Source organism: Myxocyprinus asiaticus, chromosome 25 (genome assembly GCF_019703515.2).
Source record: "Myxocyprinus asiaticus isolate MX2 ecotype Aquarium Trade chromosome 25, UBuf_Myxa_2, whole genome shotgun sequence".
NCBI lineage: Eukaryota > Metazoa > Chordata > Actinopteri > Cypriniformes > Catostomidae > Myxocyprinus > Myxocyprinus asiaticus.
The window spans coordinates 15,849,606-15,873,864 of NC_059368.1; the positions used below are offsets into that span (position 1 = coordinate 15,849,606).

General features: G+C 42.0%; 1 pseudogene; it reads left to right on the forward strand.

Moving 5' to 3' along the window:
• LOC127415611 (armadillo repeat-containing protein 2-like) overlaps positions 1-24,259 on the forward strand; it is a 48,204-nt pseudogene that overhangs the window by 17,618 nt on the left and 6,327 nt on the right.

Genomic DNA, 24,259 nt, shown 5'->3' on the forward strand with positions numbered 1-24,259 from the left:
GTAACGTGCGGGAAGGACAGTCTTCCTCCTGACTCGCACAGTTGACTCATCCTCTACATATTGTTGCATCTTCTATCACTTTGGTAAGTCCAGTAATCCGGCTCGAAGGACCATGAAAAAATGGTTGGCTCTTAGTAGCTCTTCACCATAGACAAGTTGCCGGCTTAGGGTGCTGACCCACCAAAGGCTGTCCGATTAGAGACGAAACAAAGACGCACTTGTTTTATGGGAATAACCCATTTATTGTCACCACTCAGCAGAATGGTTTGTGTGGCTGTGTTGTGTTTTGTTGTGTTGTGGTTTTCTAAAAATTAAAAACAGCAACATAAACGTAAATATACATAATAATAATAATGAATTACAACAGTGAAACATATTGGCAATAATACAGCACAATAAATAAGATTAATAATTAAACATGAACATCATTAGCAAAAAACTGAAAGCAAATGTAATGCAGGCTGTAACTTCTATATTATATGCAGCGCGCAGCTGTAACTTGACACCTTGTAAGTGCTGCAAAGCTTGTATAGCGCCACTCTGTCTGGGCTATGAGGGTGCATGCGTGTAGCAAATTGTTTACAACAATTCTCCCATTAAATATAGAGAAATACAGCAAAATTTGCTTCAAACAGGAACATAACATGTAACAATAACAACAAGTGTAACTCTAGCACTGACAATAATAAAGATATGTATACAAACATACAAACTAGAGGGTTACAGGCACGCTTATTATGAATGCACACATACATATAGATATCATTACCTCACGGGCATAATAACTCATCTACATGAGCGAATTAACTTCTCATCGCCTGTATAATTAAGGATTGCAAACGTACTTTTGCATTTACGCACAACACTTGGTCCAAAAGGTGAACTATAGACAGTTATTATGCTGCTGTAACTTCAGCGTCCATCTCCGCATCCCGCTGCACTGAACTACTGTCTCTGTGAGGGCGGGGGAAATCACATGATCAAGGTTTCTGGACGCTGATTGGCTCAGGCAAGTTGTCGTCAAAATACAGAGGGAGAGATTTTGTAGACAGAGGTTAGAGTGACAGCAAACAATAGCCTTTTTTACAGTTATTGATCTCTTGGAATTTCTGAAAGCAAACAAAATTAGTTATATTTTCTTACACTCAAACTAAAATATTTTAGTCTATTTTTATTTTATTTTTAATTTACACAGTCCTATTTCATCAAAAAAAAAAAAAAAAAAAAGTGTATTTTGTATTTGCCCTTATGAAAATTGAAATTTATTTATTTATTTATTTTTATAGTTTTAACAGTGGTATTTGTAACAAGACCATAGTAAGCACATGGAAGCATGGATCTTCTTCACTACCGTGGTTAGATGTAACATGATTTCTATTAAACAAATTATGGCATTTTTGTAATTACAAACATTAGACCTACTCTAAACATGTTAAAACAATACAAAATACAAACATTTAAAAGTTGTAACAAAATATATTATATTTCCTCACTCCCAATAATGTGACGTAATTTGAAATTGGAGAATTTGGAAAATTAAAAAAAACAAAAAAAAAAAAAAACAAAAACAAAACACACAACTCAATATTTGTGTTATTTGCTTAATTTGCTCAATGCAAATTCGATTGCATAATTTTAAAGTTTTGTTAATAAATTCAGCAGGATTGCATGTCATGAATGTGAGACCAAGCCTTGCGTTTCTTGAATTCAAGCAGATTGGGGGCTATATCTGGGGCCTATAAAATGAAAATGTGAAGACAGAAATTAATATATATACTAATATATTGTACATTTGCCTTTTTGAAAGTTTTAATTTATTCATTCATTATTTATTTTTGTTGATTTAACAGTGGTATTTGTAACAAGACCATAGTAAACACATGGAAGCATGAATCTTCTTCACTACCACCTCCACCTGTGTATTTGACGCTGCAAAAACCGCTACTTCAGATGCGTCGCTAGACTTCAAAATCAGATGAACCACAGTACAAATGCATACCAACCCATTGATTGAGAACCAAGTGATATACTCCAAGTCTAGATAAATGTTTTAATGCAAAGAGGAACTTGAGGACAGATTTGATTATTATGACTGATAAACGTCCTCCATTTGTAATCTAATGCTCCCCTCTCTACTAATTTGCTCTCAGCGCCACCTGGCATTCTTTGAACGCCCCTGTTTAGAACCCCTGATGTAGCCTATGACAAATGTAATAGAGCTGAAGTAGTGATATGATAATATTTATTATCAATCTATTTCTGCCTAAACTACAGTTAGCGTTACTATTGTAAATTCAAGAGTGGTCACGTAGAATTCTTTGCCAAATTCAAATGGTTTCCGCTTTTCGCGCCTTGCTTCTCACTGGTTCTCGCAGTGCTGCAATGATCAGAGGTGCACATTTAAGAGTTTGAGACCGGTCTGTGAGTAAATATGCACCTGCTTTGCGCTCACGCTGCTCTGTCCACTGAGCCATATCCACCTACAGAGCCATACAGGGGCATTAGCGGAGGTTGTGACTTTGCCTGTCTATTTGACGGCGCTAAATCAGATACTTCAGATGTGTCGCTAGACTTCAGAATCAGATGAACCGTGGTACAAATGCATATCAACCTGTAAAATGGAGTCAAGATAAACATTTTAATGCAAACAGGAACTTGATGATAGATTTGGTTAACATGATTGATTCATGCCCCCCATGTGTAACCTAACGCCCCCCTCTCTACAAATTTGCTCTCAGCACAAAATGGCATTCTTTGAACGCCCACTGGGGGGGCGGTAACACCCCTGTTGAGAACCTCTGCTCTAAAGGTTGCATCTTTGCATATTTGATTTATTCAAATCCAGAATAGGTTATCTGTGTTACATATACCAAATGATCTTTGTTTTTAATGATTAATCTGCACATCCTGTACACGTTTTTGAGTCATGTGTTGCCTATATCTATTCATCAACATATTTTTATAATTGAATGTTTAGCTAAGGTAACTGTATCCTGAAGTGTCTTTATGCTGTATAGTAGTTCTGCAACATAAAGCTTCAGATATGTCTCTTGAAGCAAGGACAGGGGTGGACCAACCAGAGGACAGAGAAAGACCACATTGCATGGATGTCAGAGAGCATAAAACAAAATCATCCTCAGAAACTGACCTGCACACACTTAAACACAGGTATGATTTTGAGGATAAGAGTCTCTTTTGCTTGCTTCTAAGTGCACATGAATGTACTCTAATTTTATCAAACAGGCATTTAGAGGTTTAAGTCTACAGTCTTCTGTAGTTTGAGGCAGAATATATTTATGACGGACCCACATAAAAGCAACTTTTGGTGTCAATACACCATTAGACTCCTTCACTGGATCGATTTATACTCTGTAACCAAGAACAGCAATAAAAAAAATGTATGTTGTTGTAATGAGGTTCAGGAATGGGGAAGCAGGAGATGGTGATTCCAACTCAGGAATGTCAAATTCAAGAAACGCAAGGCTTGGTCTCACATTCAGGACATGCAATCCTACTGAATTTATTAACAAAACTTTAAAATTATGCAATGCATCGAATTTGCATTGAGCAAATTAAGCAAATAACACAAATACTGAGTTGTGTGTTTTATGTTTTTTTTTTTATTTATTTATTTTTTTTTTAATTCTCCGATTTCAAATTATGTCACATTATTGGGAGTGAGGAAATATAATATATTTTTGTTACAACTTTTAAATGTTTATATTTTGTGTTGTTTTAACATGTTTAGAGTAGGTCTAGTGTTTGTAATTGCAAAAATGCCATAATTTGTTTAATAGAAATCATGTTACATCTAACCACGGTAGTGAAGAAGATCCATGCTTCCATGTGCTTACTATGGTCTTGTTACAAATACCACTGTTAAAACTATAAAAATAAATAAATAAATACAGGATATTCACAAAAATAAACACATTTGCTTACAGCGCAATGGTGAAGCTTCAATTTACACACTCAAAAGTTGCAATATGGCAGCGTCCAACACACGAGCAGCTTCTCAACTGCCTCCGCTACTTAAAAGCCCCAATCACTCCTCACTGAAACACAAGACAGGTGTTAAGGACAGGTGGAAATCATTCACCACTCATCTCCCCTGCTTCACTCTCCACAGCACGGTGCTCGGCTCCGCCTCCACATACCCCCACCGCCCGACTCAGGCTGGGGAACCATCCGGTCTGCCACCGACACCCCCCCCCCCCGCCCCCCTCACTCCGAGAGAGGAAATCAGCCACAGCCATCTGCACCCCCAGCCTGTGGACCACCTCGAATTTAAAGGGCTGAAGTGCCAGATACCAACGAGTGATCTGCTTATTAGTAGCTCATCACCCTCCACTACCTGGGATAACACAGCCCCCAACCCCCTGCCCAATGCATAGGTCTGTAAAACAAAAGGGAGAGAGAAGTCAAGTGAATGTAACAGTGGATTGCCACAGAGTGCTGCTTTTACTTGTAAGAAAGCCTGTTGGCACAGCTCTGTCCACTGGACCCAGTCTGGTGCTCCCTTTTTAATGAGATCAGTCAGCGGGCTGGTGACATCCGAATAATTAGGCACAAACCTCCGATATTATCCAGCCAACCCAAGGAACTGACTCATCCCCTTTTTGGACTTGGGCCTTGGACAAGCCGCAATGGCTGCTGTCTTATCAATTTGGGGACGCACTTGTCCGTGACACAAGTGGAAGCCCAGATACCATACTTCCACCTGCCCAACTGCACACTTCTTTGGATTTGCCATGATTCCCGCATCAGTGACCTCAAGACAGCCATCAGATGCTGGATGTGCAGCTGCCAATCGTTGCTATAGATGATGATATCATTCAGACAGGCAGTGGCATACGCAGCGTGTGGGTGAAGGACTTTGTCCATGAGTCGCTGAAACGTTGCTGGGGCCCCAAACCAACCGAAAGTTTGTTGATTTTTAAATTCACCTCCGGACCGAGCTCCTCCCTCTCCGGGACCACCATCACCAAAGTCACAGGGACTGCCTCTCTCCATAGTTTTAGGAGATTGAGGTGGTAAATCTGACGTGCTCCGCCTCTATCCGTACGCGTCACCTCATAATCGACTTCCCCGACTCACTGTGTGACCTCAAAGGGCCTTTGCCACTTTGCGAGTAATTTAGAGCTTGATGTGGGTAGTAATACAAGGACTTTATCTCCCTGTGCAAATTCCCGTAGCCGAGCCCTCCTGTTATACAGCCGGGATTGATGGTCTTGAGCCTATAGCAAATTCTCCTGTGATAGCTGCCCCAATGTGTGGAGTTTTGCAGGTCAAGAACGTATTGAATTTTGTTTTTGCTGTTTGAAGGTCCCTCCTTCCAATTTTCCCTCACGACATCTAAGACACCGTGAGGCTCACGCCCATACATTAATGAGAACGGGGAGAACCCTGTGGAGGCTTGCTGGACCTCTTGCACTGCGAATAACTGGGGTTCAAACCACTTATCCCAATTCCAAGCATCTTGGTGCATGAACTTACGAATCATGTTTTTCAAGGTTTGATTAAACCGTTCAACCAAATCATCCATTTGTGGGTGGTACACGCTTGTTCGAATCGATTTAATACCCAATAATTTGCACAGTTTGTGTAGTGTACATGACATGAAAGTAGTGCCTTGATCAGTGAGGATTTCTTTCGGAATCCCCACTCAGGAGATTATTCTGAAGAGTGCCTCAGCAATACTACGTGCTCAAATGTTGTGTAGAGGCACTGCTTCCGGATATCGCATTGCGTAGTTCACCAGAACCAACAGAAAGTGATGTCCGCATGCAGCCCCAGTCTAATAGCCCAACAAGGTCCATACCAATTCTTTCAAAGAAAGGCTCTCTCTCCTGACTGCCACTGTCTCCTCTACTTAAAAGCCCCAATCACTCCTCACTGAAACACAAGACAGGTGTTAAGCAAAGGTGGAAATCTTTCACCACTCATCTCCCCTGCTTCACTCTCCACAGCACGGGGCTCACCACGCCTCCACCTCCACAGTTGTCAACTCACAGTACACCCTGTTCAGGGTGAGTAAACCTGTTTATTGTTAACCGATCTGAGAATGATCTAAAATGCATTAGTTCTTTCAAAAGCAATGTTTTTAGTCACTATAGTTTGATAACTGGAATCCTCTTTTGTGAGCTATACTCATACACACATACTTTTTCCAGGATATGCGACAGAATTGTGTAATCCATGAGTAAGACCGCATAAAAAGGATCATTTGTTCACTTCCAAGAGCTCTCATTAATATATTGCCCAGAATGCCCACTCATGAAAATAACAATGCTTCCAATTTGGATGCATTTACAGACACTCTGGAATTTAATAGTAAGTTTAAGTCAAGCAAGCATCAAGCCCTCTCTCTCTCTTTCTCACCCATCTTCTTGTTATAGTTGCTAATGGAGCAATATTAGATTATGCAGGCCGTTTGTGGTACAGTACAGTCTCATTTGAGATTCACACGATGAGATCACGTCTCGGCCGAGGTATCCCATCAACAAAGAGGCATTATTGAGACCAAACATGATCAGTGCCACAAATATGCCCAGCCCTACCATCTAAATTTCTCCACAACCCTTAGGAAACTCCATGTTATATATATGATAAAAATTAATTATTCTATTATATTGTACAATAAAAAATTTATTTTGAATGTTATCCTTTACAACATGCATCTTCGGGCATAATTTAATTGGCTACCAATGATTGCACAGACTAAGACAGTAAAGTGGTAAATAGACTTGGTGGTATATGTTAAAGGCGTGTTAACGGATATTTTGATTTTTTTAGATAAAATTCAACATGACGGTGCATGAATAGCTCTGAGACATGCACACAAACCTGTGGTTTCCTGTCTGTTGCAGTAGCCCTGCAACATGCACGCACATTCTTATATGCCAACATTTACACAAGCACATTATGAAAGTTGTTTCACTTCAAACTGACTGATTTACACACAATTCTCAGTAAAGCAAAAGAGATAATCAATAAAATTGGTCAATAAAAATGATGCATCTCAACAGTGACCCCTTGTGGCTGCCATGAAAATAAGAGAACCGTAAAGTCATGAATTAAAGTGTACACAGTGAACAAATTCCCTAATATGTTATATATATTTTGATCTTGTATTTATGTTATTTCATAATTAGTTTTTATATCAGCAAACTTTTTTAAAAGATGGTCAGGTTATATTAAATTGTTGTTTTGCAACACCACCTAAGGTTTGATGCCACTAAAATAATTTTTGCAAGTCACCTAAGCACTGTTCCAAACACAATGATTTAATTAATGCTTTCTATTTACTGTGAATTTGCTGATTGTATATGTTTGTGATTAGTAGGAGACCACAGTCAGCCAGAACTGATGCATCCAGTGAAAAGGGATTAAAACCAGGTTTGTTGTATTTGCATGCATAAATGAACTACGCTCATTTACTTTGTTCTAATTTCTTTGCTACATATCTAAACATGATACTACTGACCGACTTTAGGTTAAACCTGTGATAAACAAAGCAAAGCTCTCACAATCTTTTAAAACCAGTGGCCACAAACATCTGATCGGATAGGAAACCCAAACCACTTTTGCTATAGCAGTTTCTCAAGCTTTCTGTATCCAGATACCAGTTGATAGTTTTGTCTGCTCTTTTCACAACCCACTGCTTCCTGCAGCTCGTCGACAATGCAAATGCTCATGGAGGCATTTGTACAGAACAGATACAGCAGAAAGATGTGTGGGTACAAAGCTCTGACCTTTTCATGCAATGTTGAACATCCTGTATTTGGATTCATATGGTTTAAGAGTAAAACCTGTCTTAATTCCCTTCCGGGATCACTAACGCACATCTTCCTGTCTATCTATTTATCTGTCTGTCTAACTGTCTAACACACTTTCCATGTCTTTCTGCTGTAGAAGATATGCTTGGCCATGGAGGAGGAGATGATAACATGGATGAATCTCTGTTCTGGAAATCTAAGGTCCTTCCTGTCCTTCTGGAATTTGAGTCCTTTGCACCAGGTGATGATAAAATTACACTTTTGAATTAGTTCTCACCAGTAATGAACCGATGACCCCTACACTCAAAGAGCAAAGCATCATATTCTGCTTTAATTCATCAGACCAACATTAAACATCTAAACTAGCAAATCAAACCTTTTCTTGATGGTCCAAAAAAAAAAAAAAATGTCTTGTTATTACTAATGGCAAAAGTATACGTCAGTTGTCTGCATTGCTGATCGCTCTGCGCGCAAAATGCGACACAAATTTTGTCATCAGCACAGTCCATACAGACTGTCCGCACGTGGCCCACATTTTCTCGATACGCAGACAGTCTTCATCTGTGCATATCGTCAGCGAATGCCCCTTCCGTTGACTGTACCAGAAAAGAGTATCATAAAGAAGTGGTAGTGGGCATGTGTCAAGCACGTTTGTGTTTGTCAGAAGAGTATAATGTAAAATCTTCTAAAATCCGATCTGGAACACACAAAAAAAAAGTATATCCAAGCCTTAAAGGAATAGTTCATCCAAACACGAAAATTCTCTTATCATTTACTCACCCTCATGCCATCCGAGATGTGTATAACTTTCTTTCTGCTGAAATCAAATGAAGATTTTTAGAAGAATTTCTCAGCTCTTTTGGTCCATACAATGCAAGTGAATAGGTGCCAAAATTTTGAAGCTCCAAAAATCTCAAAGGTCAGCATAAAAGTAATCCGTAAAACTCCAGTGGTTAAATCAATATCTTCAGAAGCAATATGATAGGTGTGGGTGAGAAACAGATTACTTTCACATTCTTCTTCTTGTGTTTTTGCTGATTCATGTTCTTCATGCATAATGCCCCCTACTGGGCAGGAAGAAGAATTTCAAGCAAAAAAGGATTTGAATATTGATCTCACCCATACCTGTCATATCACTTCTGCAAATATGGATTAAAACCCTGGAGCCATATGGATTACTTTTATGATGCCTTTATGTGCTTTTGGAGTGTCAAAATTTTGGCACCCATTCACTTGCATTGTATGGACCTACAGAGCTGAATTATTCTAAAATTCTTCATTTGTGTTCTGCAGAAGAACGAAAGTCATACACATCTGGGATAGCATGAGGGTGAGTAAATGAATAGAGAATTGTAATTTTTGGGTGAACTATCCCTTAAAATTGAGATTTTCCTAATTTTGGGTTTATTGCATTGTGCTTGTTTAAGTTCTTACTTAGGAACTGATTTTCAGCACTTGAATGTGCCCCAGAGTGCAAGCAAAACTGCAGGGAGAAAGAAAACACAAGATCTGAATGCAGAGGAATGAAAAACAGAGCTGTGTTGAGCTTGGCACGGTATAGAGCTTTTAAAGTCAAAGCATGTGGGGGGGGGGGTGGAATAACCATGAAATCCAATCTAATAGCAGTAAATATTTAAGTACTTTCAAAAGTCAATAGAAATTCATTTGAAAGATAAATATCAAATATTTATTGCGCCAACATCCCCTCGGTTCATGCATAAAATACCATTATATTTTCTCCATGGCATCATCAGAGGGTGCCAGTTCGGAGAATATGCTAGCCATCTTGGAAACAGAACTGAGGAACAACATTTGTTTTAGCAAAAATAGCTTTTGAAAATGCAGCCTCAGGCTTATCCCCTAAAGGCAAGTTAGATCATACAGCACTTAAAAATGGGAAGAACAAAGCATTGCCGGTGCACACCGTTGTCAAAAAACATGCAGACATGGATAATTATTTGTTTTCTGCAAGCAACCTAACAGCTAGACTAAGATATCCTTAAATAAAGTTGAAACCTTAAGAAAGTGATTAGATTTTATTAGCTTTATTGATTGCTTTATTGATCTCAGTAAATTTCACAGTTATTGATATAAACTAATTTAACCCTAATTTAATTTATAACTTACATTTGGTTATACATCATTCAGTAACATAATTTTGTTGTGCTCAGAATTGATGCATTTAGAAAGATTGTAAAGAGCTATTATACACACGCTAATGATGCATACCATACAGCTGGGTAATTTGCCTTGAAGGGCTATGTTATCTCTGTCAGTGGGTGTTGACATGTGGGCCAAATGTCAGTGAAATGTCAGTAAGCCTACTCTGTGTACACATCAGTTCAGCTGAATGAAAGGGATTGTGTATCCCACAGACAACTCTTCTTTCACTGTCCTTCACAGGAATAGTTTGAAAGGTGGCAATGCTGCCATTAATACTGTGTGAGACATTGACAGTGGAATCAATTTTGTGTTCTGCATTCTAAGTCATTGTAAACTGGAACATGCTGGTTTTCTGTCTTACAAAAACAGTCCTTATAGGTGATGGTGTGTCAGAAGAGATTGCGGGACATCTGTGTAATGCATGCACTAGTCTCCATGATGCCCTGGCAGAGAGAGGCTTGCTGGGAAGGCAGTGCAAAAAGAGGTCCACCATCCTTAGAATGCTCTTCAGACTTATAGATGTGGGATTAGACCGACTTAACCTAACTCTAGCCAAACTCATTCTAGCAGTGAGTACACAAACACACACACACCAAACCCTTGTTAATTTTCACTGTCTTTCTTCCACGGAGCACAAAAGATGTTAGGCAGAAAGTATGTGAAAAAGATGCAATGAAAGTGAATGGTCACTGAGTCTAACAGTCTGCCTTACATTTCCTTTTGTTTTCCATGGGAGAAAGAAAGTTATACAGGTTTAGAGCAACATGAATTATGTTATGATGACATAATGTTCTGTTTTTAAACTATCTTTTTATCTACAGTATTGTGTAATAAATGCAGAAACGGGCCTACAAGAATATTTGGTTTTGAGATAAGAAACCTGAATTCAGTTATAGTGCATGTAATTTTGCTCTTGTATCTATATTGTAATATCTATATTACAAGCTTGGCGTGAGTGGAAACAACTTGCTGAACATCTGCAAACTTGTCTTCAAAATCAGCCTGAATGCCAGTAATGATGTCCTGTTCCTTTCCAGCTCCATTCTAGGTCAGACCTGATTACTGTATAACTCACTCAGACTCTCATCAGTCATTAACTCCTTTAATGTTGACCCACTGTGTGTGCGTCTCCACACAGAATCTCTTCTTTCTCAGCTACAGTGTGAGGATGTATGGAGTAAAGGTGAGGCTGTGTTGTAAACGGCGCCATCTCCAGGCTTTTGTTGGCTAAAGACTGCTGCAGCTGTCTGCGAGACTGATACACAGTACCCCTACAACTTCATCTAATGTAACCAATCACAGGTCAGAAAGAGAAGGCCAGCATCTCATGGCAGGACATATATTTGTACAGGTGAATGCTCCTTGATGGCTGCTTTGTTTGCGCAGGCTTAAAGGGTTAGTTCACCCAAAAATGAAAATCCTCTCATGATTTACTTACCTTTAAGCCATTCCAGATGTGTATGACTTTCCTTCTTCAGCAGAACCAAAGTGAAGATTTTTATAAGCAGATTTCAGCTCAGTTTGTCCATACAATACATGTTAATGGGTGCCATCAGGCTGCTGGCTGTTTGACGGTCCAAAAGGTGTATTTAGGCAGCATAAAATAATCCATACTACTCCAATTGATCAATGAATGTCTTCTGAAGCAAATCGATAGGTTTGTGTAAAAAATATGTAGATGAAACATTACTAACTGTAAAAAATCGCAAGAGTCGTGACCAAATGATTCTTTTGAACCTGATCTTTTTCATGAATCACCCAAAAAGAACTGAGGGTTTGAACTCAGGAGCTTAGGTTAGCAGTTTGAATCAGATTCACTTTCTCAATGAATCAGCTGTCAGTGAGCTCACAACTGGGAGTGCAGACATTTCAAAATAAGAGTCCCATGTGTATTTCGGGCTTCTTTACAATTAAAAGTCCCATATTGTGTACCACTTTTTTGTCTCCTGGTAATTTTTGATTGGGATTGGAACAGGACAATAAACTGCATCTGGGATTTCATTCAATTTGCACTCTTGTAGTCTCTGTGTCTGGGCCATCTGGTAACAGTAAAAGACTAAGGCAATATTGTAAAACAATTTATATACTATATATATATATATATATATATATATATATATATATATATATATATATATATATATACATACACACACACACACACACACACATGTACAGTTGAAGTCAGAAATTTATATGCACCTTTGCCAAATACATTTAAACTTAGTTTTTTACAATTCCTGATATTTAATCGTAGAAAATATTCCCTGTCTTAGGTCAGTTGTGAAATGTCAGAATAATAGTAGAGAGAATTATTTATTTCAGCTTTTATTTCTTTCATCACATTCCCAGTGGGTAAGAAGTTTACATACACTTTGTTAGTATTTGGTAGCATTGCCATTTAAATAGCTTAACTTGGGTCAAGCATTTTGGGTAGCCTTCCACAAGCTTCTCACAATAAGTTGCTGGAATTTTGGCCCATTCCTCCAGACAGAACTGGTGTAATTGAGTCAGGTTTGTAGGCCTCGTTGCTCGCACACACTTTTTCAGTTCTGCCCACAAATTTTCTATCGGATTGAGGTCAGGGCTTTGTGATGGCCACTCCAATACCTTGACTTTGTTGTCCTTAAGCCATTTTGCCACAACTTCGGGGGTATGCCTGGGGTCATTGCCTGGCGACCAAGCTTTAACTTCCTGGCTGATGTCTTGAGATGTTGCTTCAATATATCCACATAATTTTCCTTCCTCATGATGCCATCTATTTTGTGAAGTGCACCAGTCCCACCTGCAGCAAATCACCCCCACAACATAATGCTGCCACCCCCGTGCTTCACGGTTGGGATGGTGTTCTTCAGCTTGCAAGTCTCACCCTTTTCCCTCCAAACATAACGATGGTCATTATGGCCAAACAATTCAATTTTTGTTTCATCAGACCAGAGGACATTTCTCCAAAAAGCAAGATCTTTGTCCCCATGTGCACTTGCAAATTGTAGTCTGGCTTTTTTATGGCAGTTTTGGAGCATTGGCTTCTTCCTTGCTGAGCACCCTTTCAGGTTATGTCGATATAGGACTCGTTTTGCTGTGGATATAGATACTTGTCAACCTGTTTCCTCCAGCATCTTCACAAGGTCTTTTGCTGTTGTTCTGGGATTTATTTGTACTTTTCGCACCAAACTACGTTCATCTCTAGGAGTCAAAATGCGGTATGATGGCTGTGTGGTCCCATGGTGTTTATACTTGCATACTATTGTTTGTACAGATGAACGTGGTACCTTCAGGCATCTGGAAATTGCTCCCAAGGATGAACCCGACTTGTGGAGGTCCACAACTTTTTTCTGAGGTCATGGCGGGTTTCTTTTTATTTTCCATTGATGTCAAGCAAAGAGGCACTGTATTTGAAGAAAGGCCTTAAAATACATCCACAGGTAAACCTCCAATTCAGTACACCTCCTATCAGAAGCTCACTGTCTAAAGGCTTGACATCATTTACTGGAATTTTCCAAGCTGCTTAAAGACACAGTTAACTTAGTGTATGTAAACTTCTGACACACTGGACTTGTGATGTAGTCAATTAAATGTGAAATAATCTGTCTGTAAATAATTGTTGGAAAAATTACTCATGTCATGCACAAAGTAGATGTCCTAAACGACTTGCCAAAGCGTCTTGGTTACTGATGTAACCTCTGTTCACTGATGGAGGGAATGAGACATGTGTTGATGTAGTGACACTAGGGGTTCGATCTTTAGAGCCCCAATCACCTTTGCTTAAAATAGAAAAGGCCATTGAGAATTGGCGAGTGGAATTTGCATGCCAGTCTGCGCCCCGGACATACAGGTATAAAAGGAGATGGCGTGCACCACACATTCAGATTTACGCTGAGGAGCCGATAGGGAGTCCAAACTGCTGCTTGCCTCGCAGCGAACGCTCAAACACATCGTGACCTTCCAGCGAGTTAGGTAAGGCATCTCCCTAGTCCTGTTAAGGGGGGTGGAGGCACTTACCACGAGTACTGGGACTGGTGCCGTAACTCCTCCGCCGAGTTCGCCACCGAACAGTGCTTAAGAATTAAAGAGACATCCGGGGTTCACCGGATATGGGGAACTGTTGTGGACAAAAGGCGCACATTATCACCTTTGAAAAAGGGGAAAGGCGCAATGCAAGCGGTACACCCAACCAGCTGCCCGGCCTACCGGCTGTTACCACGTAACACTCGGGTCGAAACCGGCTCTATGCATAGGTTGTAAAACCTCGTGAAGGTATTGGGTGTAGCCCAACACGCAGCTCTGCATATGTCTGCTAGAGAGGCCCCCTTGCCAGTGCCCAGGAGGACGCAACACCTCTAATGGTGTGCGCCCGGACTCCCAAGGGGCACGGCAAGTCTTGTGATTGGTATGCGAGGAAAATGACATCCACAATCCAATGGGCCAGCCTCTGCTTGGAGACAACTTTCCCCTTCTTCTGCCCTCCAAAACAAACAAAGAACTGCTCCGAGCATCTAAAGCTCTGCGTGTGGTACAGATAGATGTACAGGGCACAAACTGGACATCGCAACGACAAGGCCGGGTCTTCCTCCTCTGAAGGGAGCGCTTGCAGGTTCACCACCTGGTTCCAAAAGGGAGTGGTGGGAACTTTGGGCACATAACCGGGACGGGGTCTCAAGTTCATGTGAGAGTGTGTCGGCCTGAACTCCAGACATTCGCTGGTGACAGAGAGTGCCTGCAGGTCCCCCACCCTCTTGATGGAATTGAGCGCCACCAGGAGGGCCGTCTTCAGAGACAAAGTGCTGAGCTAGGCCTGCCCCAGGGGCTCAAAGGGGGCTCTCTGTAGGGCAGGTAGGACCACAGAGAGATCCCAAGAGGGAATCTGGTGCAGTCTAGGAGGATTCAACCTCCTCACGCCCTTGAGGAACTTGTTGATCAGGTCGCGCTGTCGTGAGGGTCTCCCATCAAGTGTATCATGGTATGCTGCTGTGGCATCCACGTACACTTTCAGAGTAGAGGGAGACATTCATCTCTCCAGCCCTTCCTGAAGGAAAGACAGCACAGACCCGATGGCGCATCTCTGTGGGTCTTCCCCAGGGGAAGAACACCAGTTCGCGAAGAGACGCCACTTCAAGGTATACAGCCACCTCATAGAGGGAGCTCTGGCCTGAGTGATCGTATTTACTACCACTGGCGGAAGACCTGCTAGGTCTTCCGCATCCCGTCCAGGAGCCAGACGTGGAGATTCCAGAGGTCTGGCCGCAGGTGCTGGAGCGTGCCCTGCCCCTGAGTGAGAAGGTCCAGCCTCAGGGGAATGCGCCAGGGAGGTGCTACTGCCAGGAGCATCAGATCCGAGAACCAAGTCCGGTTGGGTCAGTACGGCGCAACGAAGAGGACTTGCTGCTCGTCCTCCATGACTTTGCACAAAGTCTGTGCAATGAGGCTCACAGGAGGAAACGCATACTTGCGTAGCCCTCGAGGCCAGCTGTGCGCCAAGGCATCCGTGGCGAGGGGGGCTTCTCACAGGGAGTACCAAAGGGGGCAGTGAGAGGACTCTTGGGAGGTGAACAGTTCTACCTGCGCCTCTCCGAACCTCTCGTGGGGGTGGAGTCTACACCCGCCTTGGCGGTTTATGTACGCTACGGTCACTGTGTTGTCGGTCCGGACCAACACATGCTTGCCCTGAATCAACAGCCAAAGCCTCCTCAGGGCCAGCAATACTGCCAGCAACTCTAAGCAGTTGATGTGCCATTGGAGTCGGGGCCCTGTCCAGAGCCCTGACACTGCCTGCCCATTGCACATGGCACCCCAGCCCGAGTTCGAGGCCGTGACCATGACACGCCTTGAGACCTGCTCTAGGGGAACACCTGCCCATAGAAATGCCAGGTCTGACCAAGGGCTGAAAGTCTGACGGCACTGCGGCATGATGGTCACACGCCAGGTGCCATGGCACCATGCCCACCTCGGAACTCGAGTCTGTAGCCAGTGGTGAAGCGGTCTCATATCAACCCGAGGGGGAGAACCACCACCGAGGATGCCATATGCCCCAGGAGCCTCTGAAATTGTTTCACTGGCACTGACTGAGCATGTTCGGTCGTAAGACATGCCTTGAGAGCAACCGTGTCCAACTCCATACCGAGAAAAGAGATGCTCTGAACAGGGGAAATCTTGCTCTTCTCCCAGTTGACCTGAAGCCCAAGTCAGTCGAGGTCCCTGTGTGCACACAATAGATCTAGGAGTGAGCTAGGATTAGCCAGTCATCGAGATAATTGAGAATGTGTATGCCCTTTTCCCTCAGTGGGGCCAGGGCAGCCTCTGGTAAAGATGCAAGAGGCCCCACACCGTAGTGGAGAGGATGCCACTGAACCTTGGCGGGCGTCTGACGAACTGGATCGCGTAGCCGAGGCGAATTGTCCTGATGAACCACCGCAAGGGGCAGCCCAGGGGGTACGTGCTGCCCCGCAAGCCCGCAATGGTGGTGAGGCAGGCGAGCAACCCCAGAGACCAGCACATTTACCTGTTCGCCGACTGTTTTTCGACAGAGAACGAGGGAACGGGAGGTACTCGCGTATGCCTGATTGACCGGAAAGACTTCCAGCACCTGGCCGTCGCGAGTGCGCTGGCCCAGGGAATGAGGAAACTGCTCTTTTATTGACCAGGTGGGTGCCGAGACCCAGAGGGCACTCTGCGATGGAATACTCACCACGCGCTGGCCCAATGGCGATGGTGGGGCTGGAGAGATCACCCAGGCCAGACCAGTCAGAAGTAGTTGTCTCATCCCTGGCTGCCCGTATCAGGACCGCCTCGAAGCCGGCAAGCACGGCTGCCAGTCCGCCTCATCCTGTGCTCTACCAGCCATGGGCGGGAGCTCAGAAGATTCGTCCGCTTCAATAGCAGAAGCCCACCCTCTGATGCTGCGACCGAAATCTAATCCTCGTCGCGAGCCACGAACGACACAATAAACCCGCCCTGAGGCAGGCCACCTGCATCGCTCGACAGCTCTCCCGGATAGAACGAGCGTGCTGGGGGATGGGAGGTCCGCGGGGGCTGAGCCAGCGGAAACGCTCCCATGTCCACATCCAGATCGCCCGCAGTGCTTGCTGACACAGCCGGCTGAGCATCAGCTAAGGTTGGGGAGCAGCCGCGGTGGCTCCTTGCTTCATGAAGAAGGAAGTGAGCCGTGACCGCAACGTTCTCATGGGCATGTTCTCACTATGAGAACATGACCCTTCCACGAAAGCTGCCTCGGCGTGCTGGCACCCCAAGCACTCGAGGCTGTCCGGAGGGGAGAGATAACGGCCACATCCAGTAGCGCAAATGCGGAAGGACATCTTTAAAAAGATGGCAAGTGTTTGCACGAGCTCTTTTAGAAGGAAATATACTCTTTTGAATATACTCTTTTAGCACCCGTAGACTCAGCCACCAAAGCGCCCAGGAGAAGCACAACACTCGTCCATGCGAGGGTGACCGCTGATATGCGGTGTAAAATCCAGCAGAGTAAGCGAAAGGTGAGAGGACAAACACAAGCGTGCATTCGGCTTCGAAGAAAAAATCTACTTTTATACCCGTATGTCCGGGGTGGAGAGTGGCATGCAAATTCCACTCGCCAATTCTCATTGGCCTTTTCTATTTTAAACAAAGGTGATCGGGGCTCTCAAGATCAAACCCCTAGTGTTACTGCATCGACACAATGTCGAGTGAGTGACAGACAGGGAACTATAGTTTGCTAATATTAAATCTGTGGGGTTAAAAAATTAGTTATATGACTTCAGCCTAAGTGTATGTAAACTTCTGACTTCAGCTGTATATATATATATATATATATATATATATATATGAGATCAAGCTTTTGACACTTAGGACTATTACATCTACAGAATGTTTTCACAACTATTACACAAGGTGAAAACATTCATTGATGCTCAAGAAGACAACAAACTACTATATGCATAATATATGTAATTATCTGTAATGTAGACTGTGTAGAGCAGTATTAAATAAAAAAATATTTTATCTCTTATATTTGTATAAATTATGAAAGGGGTGTGAACATTTATGAGACAAAAGGGAATGCAAACTTATCTTCTCAACTATGTACTGTATACTGTTTATTAAACCTCAGATTAATGGGTTATCACTGTCTTTTCTTCTGCTTTCTATCTTGTTTCTGAACAGCAATCTAAATTGGGCAGTTCTGTGATTTGGTGAATAAAAACAGCCATTTGGCTCCTTAATGTTTCAGTTTAGGAGCCAACGGCTCCTTAGTCATTTTTTTAGTCTGGAGCCCTGCAAATAAAATCACAGACATTTCAAATGATTAAATTCAGCTGACTTGAACAGTCAGAAAGTGTGTTGAGGATGAGGGCGTGGTCGGGCCGTGATGGAGCACGGCCGGCGCTGAATCAGCTGAACTTTAATGGTAAACTTAAAACCAACATAAACAAACGTGCAGTGTGGTCGCGTGCATCTCTATCTCTCGAACCGGCATCTCCGGCCACCCCTTTATCTCTTAGACACCGGTTCGAGAGATAGAGACGCATGCGGCCACGCTGCATGTTTATGTTGGTTTTAAGTTTACCATTAAAGTTCAGCTAATTCAGCGCCGGCCGAGCTCCATCACTGATGGCCACGCCCTCCTCCTCATCACAGAAAGGATTCCAGTTTTTTTTTACTGTGGTTTAAGATGCAGTGTGATTTTCCTCTTATTGTCTCGAAAACCCTGTCAGATCCCACCATGCATTTCCACAGTGACATAGTGTGCTTCCCCTATGTATTGGAATAGTGCTTTGTGTAACACACCACCTTAGATAAACAAATAGGATTGAATTGCAAACACATTAAATCTCTCATGTGTATTGGAGACTTGAAAACAGTGAAACAGAACAAAATATGAGCATTTCACTGGGTTGGGGTTGCACAAGGTTGAAATGAAGGGCAAATTTTGAATGTGCTTTTCCTCTACTTTTGTTTTTGCTTTTGTCTGGGAAGATGCCCTTTTTTCATTTCTCTATGTCCATATTTTCCTTTGTTCTTTTCCAGCCCAAAGCACATTTTTCAGGAATTAATGAAATCTGCCCAAACAAGCTTCCTGAACTCGGCACGCATGGTTTGATGTTCAGCGTCAATAGCTGTGACACTTATTAGCCTGTTGGCAGATGGAAAGGAGGCTTTTTATGAAAGTATGGCCCAATGGGCCAAGCAGCCCTAGCAGGCACCCTTCATGTACCCTAATCAGTATTCTGAGCTCTTGATGGAGAGATTTATGAGGGCACTTTAAAAACATTCCTCCTTGATTATAAAAAGGGGAAGCACTTAGTTATATGCGTCTCTGTCCTTTAGGCAGTGGTCAAACATTAAAAAGATGTCTTCAGGCTTTTAAGACCGACTTGAACACAGTCAAGCTTACCGGCTGCATAAACACAGTTTCTCTTATTCATTCACCAAACATGTAGTCATGGGTAGTTGACATACTTTTGGAAAGATGGCAGGTCCTGTGGTGTGACATGCGTATATACGCCATCTTAAACTATTTTAAAAAGCATTTTGAACAGCATTATTAATGCAGTTTTTGTCCTCATTGACAGAGAGACTTCAAATTGAATATTTGTACTTTTAAAATGAATTTGTAACACCACATGACCATTTAAAATGAAATAGTGAAGGCAAAAAGTTGTTTAAAAATGTGAAGAAATGGTGAACTTTCACAGTCCCCCAAAATGGACACTTTTTCTTATAATGTACATTCATATAGATTTGAACCAAATGTTTTATTTTCCAAATACATGTGGCTACTCACAGTCTTGATCCTCTGTAATGACCTCTTGACCCTCTCTAGGTACAGCAGCTTTGAGAAATATAGCTGACTTGTCTGAGTCTCGGCCCTCCTTCCTGTCCAACAAGGCCTTCTTTACTCTTTGCTGGATTTTGGAGAACCACCATAATGACCTTGACATCTGCATTAATGTGGCCCAAATATTCAGGTGAGGGGACCAGTCTGTCATGTTCTAGAGAATATTACGCCTTCAAGCAATCAAACCGAGTAAGGTTTTACAATACCTAAATAGTATGTGTTAAAAACTACACATATAAATTAAACTCACGTGATGTCCTCATAACATTGATTGGACATCTGTTTTAAAAAAGAATGTAAGCTTCTACATGACAAAAATAATCTTCCTTGACGCGTCTTTCAGTGTTGCTTAATCAGTGTCTCTAAGAGATCAAGAAGACATGATGTAAGATTATTCAAGAGTAATATGAAAGAACTACTAATGTCGATCCATTAACGGATATAGGACTATTACTGTTTTTCAAACTTGTCTTCTCACAGGGGATCAAAGAGCTCAAGCCCAGTCCTGTTGACAGCACGCCAAATCAGTTTTCCTTAATGCGCTCCAGGGCTATATGAACCAGTGAACTTGTGAAATTATTTTAATTTATTAGAAGTGATTTGCAGTCCAAATTTAACCAGTCTGGGTTGCGTATCTGGACCGCAGTCTGCTAATTGGTAACCCCTGTTCTAAAAAAGAAGACAAATCATTTGGACAACATACTGTATATTGTCTGTCATGATAGTTACACTATATTGCCAAAAGTATTCGCTCACCCATCCAAATAATTGAATTCAGGTGTTCCAATCACTTCCATGGCCACAGGTGTATAAAATGAAGCACCTAGGCATGCAGACTGCTTCTACAAACATTTGTGAAAGAATGGGCCGCTCTCAGGAGCTCAGTGAATTCCAGCGTGGTACTGTGATAGGATGCCACCTGTGCAACAAGTCCAGTCGTGAAATTTCCTCGCTACTATATATTCCACAGTCAACTGTCAGTGGTATTATAACAAAGTGGAAGCGATTGGGAATGACAGCAACTCAGCCACGTAAAATGACAGAGCGGGGTCAGCGGATGCTGAGGCGCATAGTGCACAGAGGTCGCCAACTTTCTGCAGAGTCAATCGCTACAGACCTCTAAAGTTCATGTGGCCTTCAGATTAGCTCAAGAACAGTGCATAGAGAGCTTCATGGAATGGGTTTCCATGGCCGAGCAGCTGCATCCAAGCCATACATCACCAAGTGCAAGGTCCATAAAGACATGGATGAGCGAGTTTGGTGTGGAAGAACTTGACTGGCCTGCACAGAGTCCTGACCTCAACCCGATAGAGCACCTTTGGGATGAATTAGAGCGAAGACTGCAAGCCAGGCCTTCTCGTCCAACATCAGTGTCTGACCTCACAAATGCGCTTCTGGAAGAATGGTCAAAAATTCCCATAAACACACTCCTAAACCTTGTGGAAAGCCTTCCCAGAAGAGTTGAAGCTGTTATAGCTGCAAAGGGTGAGCCGACGTCATATTAAACCCTATGGATTAGGAATGGGATGTCACTTAAGTTCATATGCGTCTAAAGGCAGATGAGCGAATACTTTTGGCAATATAGTGTATGTCTGTTAACAAATCACAAGTACAGTAATCATTATCGTATGGCTACAAGGACTCCAGGTAAACCCAGATTATACTAACTTCCTCTTACAAGTGGGCCAGAGTTTTTTGATATTTTTGCATTTGCTCTCTTAAAAACTCTTAGCTTTAGAGTGCTACTTAAACCATCTGAGGGAAGTGGTGTTATTATTTATTGCGATGAATTGAGGTTCATGAGTACTGTTGTAGTTTTGATGAAGTTTTGCCATCTGATTTGTGAAATTATTCTTTAATAATAATTTAATGATAATTTTTGTTTGTGCTTGGTCTCCAGCAAGCTGTCCACCTTCACTGAGTGCTGCTATGCACAAGCTGAGACGCCACGCTGCTGCAGCCTATTTTTAGACCTGCTGGGCAAACACAGCAGGAAACAGGTGAGTTTAACTCAATTAAATGTGCACTGTCAACACACACACAGACTTGTGCATACAAAAAACACACACACACATACACATATAGGCACATAGGGTACATGTTCCATTTTCTGCTCTCAAGTGAAACTAGAGCAATGATCCATGACATTGGGTCTGTTACAAAATGTAGTGAGCTTCCTCCGGAGGCAGCACTTTAAGACATCAAAGGCGTGCTCCTGACGCAAAGGCTGTTCCAAAAGTTAGGTATCTTCTTAAAGGAATAGTTCAACCAAAACTGAAAATTCTCTCATCATTTACTCGCCCTCATGCCATCCCAGATGTGTATGACTTTCTTTCTTCTGCAGAACACAAATTATGATTTTTAGAAGACTATTTCAGCTCAGTAGGTCCATACAGTGCAAGTCAATGTGTGCCAAAATGTTGACGCTCCAAAAAGCACAGAAAGGCACTGATCTCTTTCTCACCGACACCTATCATATCGCTTCTGAAGACATGAATTTAACCGCTGGACTTTTATGCTGACTTTTGTGATTTTTAGAGCTTCAACATTTTGGCATCCATTCACTTGTATTGTATGGACTAAAACAACTGAGAAATTCTTCTAAAAATCTTCATTTGAGCTCAGCAGATGAAAGAAAGTCATACACATCTCGGATGGCATGAGGGTGAATAAATGATGAGAGAATTTTCATTTTTGGGTGAACTATTCCTTTAATAATGCTGCCTCTTAAGATATCTTGTTTTTGCAAAATTTTACAGTAGCATTGTATCTAAATCATTGCAGCATCATAGAAAATTTTATTGTAAATACACTTATAATCCATTCAGTACTGAAAAGTATCTGTAAATATAGTTTAATATCATAGTCAACTGACTATTTTATCTTAAATGTGTTTGTACTATGCATATTTATGCTCATTAGAGTATCGCGTTCCTCATGCAGCGGAGCTGCCACCTAGAAAGAGCATTCCAAATTGGTCTCTTTTGAAGCTCCATTTCAGCTAGGATTCTGCCATGGAAGACAGTTGCCTATGTAGGCAGGAGACAGCGAGGCAGCTCACTACGTATTGGAGACAATCCCAGTGTGTGTGATTGTATGTGTGTTTTTCTGTTCGTTTTATTTCGGGGCAGTCAGTTCAGAAGTTCTTCTTTCTCTTGCCTGCTGGCACTGAGTGTAATGTGGTCATGTGCTCTTAATCTCATAAAGAATAAACACTGTTCACTCTGTGTAATAGGTATCATAAACACAGTCCCACATGCACCCTGTACCTCACATAGAGACAAACTGTCCTAGTCTAGACTCATGGAAGAGAAGACTCAGTCTCAGTCTCTTTCATACATTTTAAATGAAGACAGAAAAGATTTGTTTTGTTGAATATAAATGGTCTGTCGAATCAAAGATCATTAAATACAGCTGGATTCACATTTTTATGCGATTTCTTTCAGGACTGCCTTCAATGGACCATCCAAGCACTAAACACACATACACTGTCTTTCCTTCTGTGCAGGATCTAGTAGTGCGTCTTCTGTTCACACTAGGAAATCTGACAGCCAAGAACATTGAAGCCAGAGAGCAAGTCTATAAAGAGGAAGGAGGGATATATGTCCTTTAGATCTTTTCCAGGCCTACCAGGAAACACCATCACACCCTGAGCAATGTCACGCCCCTGAAAGAGTGGACGTTTTGGTCAAACTGATAAGACTGCTGGCCACCCTGGCTATTCACCCCATGGTGGGCAATGCACTAGCTGCCAACGCATTGTGTGTGCAGCTGCTACTGGAAGTGCTTGGTATGATCCATAACTGTGAAACATGCGCGCACACACATACTGTCGGTACGTTTACATGCACTTCAAAATTTCGATTTCAGTCAGACTAAAACAATAGTTTGTCTTTTTAAAATGGCATGTAAATGCGTTGGACTGACAGACCTAGATCATGTGATTGATGCAAACATTCATTTTGAACATAATAAGTGACCCTTATTAGGTGACTAATTTACTCTTCCTCAGCTTAAAACAATTCTTGTGCCTTGTATACTTGGACAGACAGATGAAGACTGTTGCTCGACTATGCAAAAACCCGCTTTAGCTTGATTAAAACTGCACTCTTTAATAGAATTGGCGGAAACACCTCCGACAAGCATCTTTTGCTTTCTCTCTGCTGCTTTATCAGTAAAATTGTTACTGAGTTTGTGCTTGTGTGTTTTGTGTCTCAGTGCACCAGTTTTTGGTAACCCTGATTAAAACTGCACATGTAAACATACTGAGTGTGTTAGTAGATTAATGTGACTTTTAACATACAGCATTATTAAGAAGTTTCTGTCATATGTTTCTGTAAGTTTTAGGCTTCCTTGAACTTACATACATTAATGTGCAAGTTTGTTACGCTGCATCATGCAATCACATGCTGTTCTCTACACATCAGTTACCGGCACACACACTCAAGTTATAGAATCCTCTCAAATGATGAGAACAACCAGACCA